Here is an 8,327-nt window from a genome sequence, read left to right as displayed (position 1 = left end):
TAAAGAGACAGGTAGTGAAGACCAAGAAATAATACAGCAGAGAAGGAGTTGAACTGTACGCAGCTGATTGTGGTTCAATCCCCAGCATCTCTCATTGTCTCTGTAGCCTGACAGGACTCCTAAGCGCAGAGCCAAGAACAAACCCTGTGTACAGATAGGTGTGACCCCAAAAACAAAATAATAGTTAAATAAATAAATAAAAATGGGGGCTGAAGTGATAGTACAGTGGGTAGGTAAGGTAATTGTTTTGCACACAGTCCATCCAAGTTTGATCTACAGCATTTCATATGGTCCCCAAGCACAGCCAGAATTAATCTCTGAGCGTAGAGCCAAGAGAAAGTTCTGAGCATCACCAGGTGTGGTAGCATCATCATCATCATAAGTAAAAATAGACTAAATAAAATAAGTCAGACAAAATGTCACTTTTTTTTTGGGGGGGGGGGGTCACACACAGCAGTGCTCAGGGGTTACTCCTGGCTCTACACACAGAAATCGCTCCTGGCAGGCTCAGGGGACCATATGGGATACCAGGACTCGAACCACCGACTTTCTGTATGAAAGGCAAACGCCTTACCTCCATGCTATTTCTCTGGCCCCATCACATATTTTATTATTCTTTTCCAAAATACCCTTTCTAAAAGGAAAAACCATAGAAAGAGAAAGTAGATGAGTGGTTATGTGGGGCTGGGAGACAGGAAGAGTGTTTGCGCATGCAGCTGACCCAGTAGCACGTGGCTGACCCAGGACTGACGCAGGTTTGATCCCCAGAATCCCATATGGCCCCCTGAGCCAGGAACAATTTCTGAGAGCAGAGTCAGGAGTAACCCTTGAGCTTGGCAGAGTGTGGCCCAAAAAAAAACAAAACAAAAGAATATTTGTTTTGTTTTTGTTGTTTTTTGTTTGTTTGTTTGGTTGGTTGGTTGGTTTTTGGATCACACCCGGCCTCGCTCAGGGGTTACTCCTGGCTCTATGCTCAGAAATCACTCCTGGCAGGCTCAGGGGACCATATGGGATGCTGGGATTCAAACCACTGACCTTTTGCATTCAAGCCTTACCTCCACGCTATTTCTCCAGCCCCACAAAAGAATATTTGTGATTATTAGTAAGGCTACAGCATTTCCTCTCAAGGTAACAGAAATCTATAAAATGTGACGCTTGTAGTCCAGGAACTTACTCTAAATAGTGAATTTTGTGAAATGTGAATTATATATGTCAATAATGGTGGTAAGATTGTGAAATCAAAACCTCATGAAAGGTCAATACTGGGGCTAAGGTGCTTGCCTTGTATGTGACCATCGCAGATTTGATCCCATCACTGGATGTGGTTCCCCCAAGCCCCAAATAAAACTAAACAAAAATTCAAGATTCGGGGCCGGGAAGGTGGCGCTAGAGGTAAGGTGTCTGCCTTGCAAGTGCTAGCATAGGACGAACCACGGTTCGATCTCCCGGCGTCCCATATGGTCCCCCCCAAGCCAGGGGCGATTTCTGAGCACATAGCCAGGAGTAACCCCTGAGCGTCAAACGGGTGTGGCCCAAAAACCAAAAAAAAAAAAATTCAAGATTCATCAGAAGGGTGCTGGGGGACAACTCGAAGAACATGAACACAAACCTCCCACTCAGGATCCCACCCAGCACTAAGGCTGGAGCAGCTCCTGAGCAAACAAAATAAACAAAAGAGCCAGAACTATCTCCGCTCTTTCTCCACACCCCACCCCACCCCTCAAAATAAATCAGGGCTGCTCAGTTGCAAAGGGCCAGCTGTGCCATTGTGAGCCCAAGAATGGGATCCCCAGCATCATCCCACACGTACAGTTACTCAGAGGCTGAGCGCAGTCCCGGAGAACCCAACGAAGCAACAGACCTCCTGCCCACCCCCAGACAAATGCGGGTGAACGCTGCCACTGAAATGCCCAGTGCCTTGGCCAGCGTGTGGTCCTTCCTACCCAGAGAGGAACCCAAAACGTGCGTGAATGGCCTCTGAAGGATCCCTGGGCCAGCAACCTACACCACCACAAGCACTGCCATCAAGGATCAGGTGAGGAAAGGAAGTTAAGACAAGAAGAAAACTTCCATATAATCCAGCTATTCCACTCCTAGGGATATACCCTAGGAACACAAAAATACAATTCAAAAATCCCTTCCTCACACCTATATTCATTGCAGTGTTATTTACATTAGCCAGACTCTGGAAACAACCAAGATGCCCTTCAACAGAGGAATGGCTAAAGAAACTGTGGTACATATACACAATGGAATATTATGCAACCATCAGAAGAGATGAAATCATGAAATTTTCCTATACGTGATGTACATGGAATCTATTGTGTTAAGTGAAATAAGTCAGAGGGAGAGAGATAGACACAGAATAGTTTCACCACTCTTCTATGGTTTTTTTTTTTTTTTTTTGGCCACACCCGGTAACGCTCAGGGGTTACTCCTGGCTATGTGCTCAGAAGTTGCTCCTGGCTTGGGAGACCATATGGGACACCGGGGGATCGGTCCGTCCAAGGCTAGTGCAGGCAAGGCAGGCACCTTACCTTTAGCGCCACCACCCGGCCCCTCTTCTATGGGTTTTAAGAAAAATTAAAAACATTACTGTAATAAGGCCCAGAGACAATAGAGTTAAGGGGTTGAAGGACCAGCTCACAATTTGAAGCTCACCACATAAAGTGGTAAATGCTGTAAGGGAAATAAGTATACTAACAACTAGCATGGCAGTGTTGAAGAATGAGAGAAGTAGAATGCCTGTCGCTAACACAGGCAGGGGATGGGAGGGGGGGCATTGATGGGGGAAATGTTACACTGGTGAAGGGGGGTATTCTGTTTATAACTGAAATTCAACTACAAACATGTTTGTAATCATGCTACTTAAATATATATATATATATATATATTTAAAAAAGAAAGACAAGAGGCCGGAGAGATAGCATGGATAGCAAGGTGTTTGCCTTGCAGGCAGAAGGTCGGTGGTTCGAATCCCAGCATCCCATATGGCCTGCCAGGAGTGACTTCTGAGCATAGAGCCAGGAGTAATCCCTGAGCGCTGCCGGGTGTGACCCAAAAAACAAAAAACAAAAACAAATAAAAAAAAAAGTAAAGAAAACTAAAAAAAGAAAGACAAAAAGAAAAACTGCATGAATTTGGATTTATAGCAGGCAGATCCATGTTCTTTGGGCCTCTCACAGAGCCTCATGCTAGAGCAAGCTGTGGCCTTTCTAGTGAAGAAGGCCCTACACTGCAAAATATAATAATAATAAATAATAATAATAATAATAAAGAAACATTTCAGGGAAATCGCCTTTCCTGATGAGGAAGGCCAAAACTTCGTCTTATTTCTACTCATCAGCTTCACTCCACAAGCTCGCTGGGAGCTACAAACCCACCCTGCACACAGGATTTAAATAGAACACACAGCTGATCCCTCTGGGTCCCAGGGCAGCAGCAGCAGCCTGGGTCTCTGAAGAATCCCTCCCAGTTATAAAAAGCTCTTCTGATTCAGAGGCAGAAGCAGCGTCTATTTCTTGTCTGTCCCTTGTTGATCCAACTCCCGGGTTGTCAACTTTGAGTCTCATTTTGGAGGCAGTCTCAGGGGCTGAATTATTTTCAGGGACTCTGCTTACTTATATTACATCTTTGCAAAGAGAGCTGAAGTGTGAGTTGAAAAAATAACTGGGATGATTTTTGCTTACCAAGAGCAAAGTGGAGAAAAAGCAAAGCTTCCAGGGGGTCTCCACAGGAGGACAGACTGCCTGGCTATGGGGCATCAGGGAATGTAAGAGTTTTGATTGTTTTAGTTTTGTGGGAACTTTATACACCAGTAGTGTCAGGGCTGTTCCTTGCAATACTCAGGAAATCCACACTATGCTGAGGATTGTTTGGAGATTTTGTTGTTGTTTTTATGAGCCATACCCGGTGGTGATCAGGGCTGAATCCTGGCTCTGCACTCAAGAATCATCACTCTTAGTGAAGCTTAGGGAACCATATGGGGGTGCCAGGGATCAAACTCTAGTTAGTTAGGTGCTAGCTAGGTAAGAGCCCTACTTGCTGTACTATTGCTCTGTCCCCATGTGCTCAGGATTGAATCAGGGCTTCCCAAGCACATGTGTCCCAGCCCTTTCAGTTATCTACCTGGCAAAAATAGTGAAAAAGAGCAAAGAACCAAAATGAAACAAAAGCAGGCAAACCACCTAACTTCAAGTTATAAAAAACAAACCAGGGGGCCAGAGAGATAGCACAGTGGTAGGGCGTTTGTCTTGCAAGCAGCCGGCCCAGGACCGACATTGGTTCGAATCCCGGCATCCCATATGGTCCCCCGTGCCTGCCAGGAGCGATTTCTGAGCACAGAGCCAGGAGTAACCACTGAGTGCCGCCAGGTGTGGCTCCCCCCCAAAAAAAAAATCAGGGCCAAAGAAATAGTGTAGGGGTTAATCAATCAGCCCTGTTTTGATCCACAAGCACCACATATCATTCCTGACCACACCTCTGAGCACTACTGGGTGTGACACTAAAACCAAAACAAAGACATCAAATATGGGGCCGGGCGGTGGCGCTACAGGTAAGGTGCCTGCCTTGCCTGCGCTAACCTTGGACGGACCGCGGTTCGATCCCCCAGCGTCCCATATGGTCCCCCAAGCCAGGAGCAACTTCTGAGCGCATAGCCAGGAGTAACCCCTGAGCGTTACCGGGTGTGGCCCAAAAACAAAAACAAAAACAAAACAAAAAAAAAAGACATCAAATATGAGAAAACAAGTCAAAAGATGAAAGTAGTAAGAAGTGAAAATGGGGCCTTGCGGGGCTGGAGAGATAGCATGGAGGTAAAGCGTTTGCCTTTCATGCAAGAGGTCATCGGTTCGAATCCCAGCGTCCCATATGGTCCCCCGTGCCTGCCAGGAGCAATTTCTGAGCATGGAGCCAGGAGTAACCCCTGAGCACTGCCGGGTGTGACCCAAAAACCACAAAAAAAAAAAAAAAGAAAAGAAAATGGGGCCTTGCAAATGCTTGCATTGCAAGCAGCCGATCCAGGACCAAAGGTGGTTGGTTCGAATCCCGGTGTCCCATATGGTCCCCCGTGCCTGCCAGGAGCTATTTCTGAGCAGACAGCCAGGAGTAATCCCTGAGCACCTCTGGGTGTGGCCCAAAAACCAAAAAAAAAAAAAAAAAAAAAAGAAGTGAAAATGGCTTGCTGTACTGTACCTCTGGCATACAAAACAATGTTTAAAAAATGGGGCTGGTGGGCCCGGAGAGATAGCACAGCGGTGTTTGCCTTGCAAGCAGCCGATCCAGGACCAAAGATGGTTGGTTCGAATCCCGGTGTCCCATATGGTTCCCCGTGCCTGCCAGGAGCTATTTCTGAGCAGACAGCCAGGAGTAACCCCTGAGCATCGCCGGGTGTGGCCCAAAAACCAAAAAAAAAAAAAAAAAAAAATGGGTCTGGCGAGGTGGCGCTAGAGGTAAGGTGTCTGCTTTAAGCGCTAGCTAAGGAAAGACCGCAGTTCAATACCCCGCCGTCCCATATGGTCCCCCCAAGCCAGGGGCGATTTCTGAGCGCTTAGCCAGGAGTAACCTCTGAGCATCAAACGGGTGTGGCCGAAAAACAAAACAAAACAAAACAAAAAAATATGAGGGTCGGGGGCCGGAGAGATAGCATGGAGATAAAATGTTTTGACTTTCATGAAGAAGGACAGTGCTTCGAATCCTGGCATCCCATATGGTCCCCTGAGCTTGCCAGGAGCGATTTCTGAACATAGAGTCAGGAGTAACTCCTGAGCGCTGCCAAATGTGACCCAAAAATAAATAAATAAATAAATAAATAAATAAACAAATAAATAAATAAATAAATAGAAATTACGAGGGTATGGAGCCAAAGCAATAGCACAGCAGGTAGGGCATTTCCCTTGTGTGCATCTAAACCAGGTTCGATCCCCAGCATCCCATATAGTCCCCAAAGACTGTCAAGAATGATTTCTGAGTGTAGAGTTAGCAGTAACCCTTGATTGTCGTCAGGTGTGGCCCCAAAACAAAAACAAACAAACAAACAAAAAACAGTATGAGAATATTAGGACATAGTGATAGCACAACAACTAGGGCATTTTTACTTGTACGTAGCTGACTGGAGTTCTATCCCCGGCATCTCATATGGTCCCCCGAGCCTGCCAGGAGTAATTTCTATGTGTGTTAAGTCCAGGAGAATGATGCGCCGTTCAAAGACACCAAGACCACAGTCTCATGCAAAGCAGGGGGTTTATTTCAAGCATATGCAGGGGCTGTGCTAGAATCCAGCATAGCTAGAAACTGCCAGCCCTGAGCCATGAGCTTACAAGCTGTATATAGTATTTCAAACAATAGAAAGGTACAGTAGATTGATTTGCTTTAGGAAGTACATGACATCCGGCATTTGCTCAATCACATTTTTGCAAGGTGCAGGTGCAAGCTTACAGGGTTAACATGACCAGGTTAAAACCATGTAGGAACAGAAAAAAAGTTAAACTATAACTGGGTCTACAAGTTCCCACAATTGTGAAGGGGGGTGGGTGATCAGGGCAGTCAGGAAACTCAGGGGAAATTTTTCCTTTACAAGTGTAAAGACAGGAGTAACCCAAGTGCCACTGGTTGTGCTGCCCCCCTCCAAAGAAAAGTATGAGAATATGGTTCAAGTAGTAAAACACACAACTTGCATTTGCATATCATAAACCCAGATACCCCAAGTTCTGTAGGACCTAACCACTGATGAAAGGGACCCTATAGCTTTTTTGTTTTACTTGATTTCAAGTTGTAATTGTAATACACACTCATAAAAGTAATTTTTTTTGTTTTTTTTGTTTTTTTTTTTTTTTGGTTTTTGGTTTCTGGGTCACATCCAGTGGCACTCAGGGACTCTGCACTCAGAAACTGTCCCTGGCAGGCTCGGGGAACCTTATGGGATGCTGGGATTCGAACCACTGTCCTTCCTGGATTGGCTGTATGCAAAGCAAACACCCCACCACTGTGCTATCTCTCCAGCCCCAAAAGTAAATTTTTTTACATAGGCCTAAATAATAAAAAGAAAAGTTTCCTTATCTTTGTAAAATACTAGGGCTGGAGGCCAGCAAGGTGGCGCTAGAGGTAAGATGTCTGCCTTGCAAGCGCTAGCCAAGGAAGGACCGCGGTTCGATTCCACGGCGTCCCATATGGTCCCCCCAAGCCAGGGGCGATTTCTGAGCACTTAGCCAGGAGTAACCCCTGAGCATCAAAAGGGTGTGGCCCGAAAAACAAAACAAAAAAAAGTATTAGGGCTCAAATCATATTTCTGGGATCCCTCTCTGAATGTTTGACACAGAAATTGAAAGAAATGATTCCCTCATCTTTTTCAGATTCCTAGGGTACGATGAAGCACCCTGTGGAGCCTAAGAAACTTGGGTACTACGGGAGCTGGGGCAGAGCCAACCTTCAGAGGGGGCAATTCTCTACAAGGCCCTTCACAGCGACTATGACTGCATATTCTTTTTTGATATCAGTGGCATAGCAGTGAGGTGGTGGTGGGACAATATGAAAGCTTCAGCTCCAAGCACCAGAGCCCCATGCTGAGAATCACTGTGGAGATGGGTGGGAGTGGAGAAATGAAAGGTGTCAGACAGCCTGGAAATAAATATTGGGGGGGGGGTGTTACACAGAGCTCAGGTCCTGTATTAGCAGATGAGTCTAAAGAGTCAAAAGAAGTTCGTGTGCTACAGTAATTTCAGAGAAGAGCTGAGGAGAGCTTCAAAAAGTTGGTGTACACATGGGGGCCCTTAGGGTCAGTCCCCAGCACTGAGCCCAAAGTAGCCCCTCAGCACCACCAGGCATGGTCCAAGTCTGGCTAATAGGTTAGTGGTCTGGCTGCAGCGCTCCATAGCAGCACCCATTTTGTTCACAAAGGCTGAAAAATTGGTTCCTACCAGTCACAGAGTAAACACCCAACTACTAACTCCAACACCCCCAGAGTCACAGCAGTTCACAACAAATGAGCCAGGAGAATGGGTCCGGAGAGATAGCACAGCGGCAATTGCCTTACAAGCAGCTGATCCAGGACCAAAGGTGGTTGGTTCGAATCCCGGTGTCCCATATGGTCCCCTGTGCCTGCCAGGTGCTATTTCTGAGCAGACAGCCAGGAGTAACCCCTGAGCACCGCCGGGTGTGACCCAAAAACAAAACAAAACAAAAGAAATGAGCCAGGAGAACCAGTGGGCCACCAAGAGCTTGGTGGTTGTCTTCCCTGGCAGATAACTCCTACGCTTTGCCCACACTCAGAGCAGTTGCAGCCCCTGGTTTTGACAAAGAAAGCCTTCCCTGTCTTCACCCTGTCTCTCAGG

This window comes from Suncus etruscus, chromosome 8 (assembly GCF_024139225.1).
Source record: "Suncus etruscus isolate mSunEtr1 chromosome 8, mSunEtr1.pri.cur, whole genome shotgun sequence".
Lineage (NCBI taxonomy): Eukaryota > Metazoa > Chordata > Mammalia > Eulipotyphla > Soricidae > Suncus > Suncus etruscus.
Note: the sequence above shows the minus strand (reverse complement) of the source record.